The sequence below is a fragment of the Hypomesus nipponensis genome, chromosome 28 (genome assembly GCF_054491055.1).
Source record: "Hypomesus nipponensis isolate SF chromosome 28, ASM5449105v1, whole genome shotgun sequence".
In the NCBI taxonomy this organism is placed as follows: domain Eukaryota; kingdom Metazoa; phylum Chordata; class Actinopteri; order Osmeriformes; family Osmeridae; genus Hypomesus; species Hypomesus nipponensis.
This window is the reverse complement of record NC_140388.1, coordinates 10,330,001-10,331,569: the sequence shown is the minus strand read 5'-3', so window position 1 is coordinate 10,331,569 and position 1,569 is coordinate 10,330,001. Positions and strand designations below refer to the sequence as shown.

At 33.0% G+C, this 1,569-nt stretch overlaps 1 protein-coding gene across 1 annotated transcript in view; it reads right to left on the bottom strand.

Annotated features, from left to right (window-relative positions):
• Positions 1-448: 448 nt before the first annotated feature.
• pbx3b (pre-B-cell leukemia homeobox 3b) overlaps positions 449-1,569 on the bottom strand; it is a 62,655-nt gene continuing 61,534 nt past the window's right edge. The window contains exon 11 of the mRNA XM_084694949.1: positions 449-1,569. This exon is cut by the window's right edge and continues 700 nt beyond it. The gene's annotated coding sequence lies outside the window, so the exon portion shown is untranslated.

Below are 1,569 nucleotides of genomic sequence, written 5' to 3'. Positions count from 1 at the left end.
TTAATTGAAACAGGACTGAACAGTACATAAGCAAGTTGGTTTGGTGTTGGTTGTAATGGCTTTCTCCAAACTTTTCAGAGAAAAAATCAAATAAATACTTTTTAGGAAGGCCACTGAGAAAGGAGAAGAAAATGGATGTCGATTCCCATTTTAAATTGGTAACCAGTGACCCATTGAAACAGCCTTTCCACCACATACCGACTGAATAACTTGAATTAGAAGCGGCTGACATTTCAGTTAATTGCACAAAGTATGTCTGGTCCATAGTAACCTCCAAACTAAGCTCAATTAAGTCTTCAGCTTCCAACCACAGTTTCAAATTAGATTAAATTACACTTAAATAGTGCGGTACGATTCTTGTAAGTTGCTTTTTATATCATAGCATCATTACACAGCTATACATTACAAATGAATATGTGTTTAGTGAAATAAAAACAGTTATAATATCATGAAAGCAAAAGGTTTATTCATGTTTGAAATTACACAACTACCACAGGGAAGACTTTTCAGTCAAGGGTGTAGTCTGGTTATAAAGAAACACTAAACATCTTTAATACATTAGAATCACTGCCACAAATCATTTGTCATGACTTTATCAGTCTCAGAATCACATACAATACAAAAAAAGAGAAAGAAACTTTGAACCCTGTCAAACAGAGATTGAAATGTACAGTTCTGAATACTGAAACCACTCTATGCATTACAGTTTTTATAATCTTTTTTTTTTTTTTGCGTGATTTAGTAACAAGATGAGCAACATTCAAAATGTTCTTCAGTATGTACAACAGTTTTACTGTTTAGGGTTAATTTATCGACATTTTCCCCCTCCCCTTCCCTATTCAAAATGTTTACCAACAAATTTCTTCCTATTTTGTTGTCATTTTCTTCATATTTATACTGTAGTATTAATATCATCAACATCACTTTTCTAGTTTTTGTCATTTTTACGTTGCAACACAGCAACCTTCTTTTCTTAAAAGATTAAAATTTACATTAGATTACATGAAAAAAAAAAAAAAGTTTACGGTATTACAAGATGTAATTACAAGATGTTATTAACGTAACTACATATAAAATGTTAAATAATGGGGACAAAAACCTATGACGGTGAGATCGTTTAGAGGTAGTAAGTGAGCACTCTAAGCTAAAGACATGTTGAAAATCTATTGGTTTCTATGAGTTTGAATGAGGTAATAGAGGCGTGTATTGATTGGTGAGAAGTATAAATACTCTTAAGCTATATTATATACAACCTATGCTAGGTGACTGGTATCCATATGTGTGTCAAAATGAAGGTGGCTGGCTTCACTGTTAAAACAAAAACTAAATACATGATTAGCCCAATACAGAACAATATCAATTGATATTTTCCTCAACCTCACATCATATTTGAAACAGTAGATGTTACGATATTATTCTCAAAACAATAGCTCATAGCGGTTTTCATCCCAAGTCTGTAGGCTGATGCAAGTCGACCGTCCATGCTACTAAACGAAGGCTCGGTAAAACACTGGATGTGCAGTAAGGCAAACAACAGAAAGTAAAACAACAGCAGATTGTGAGATGACA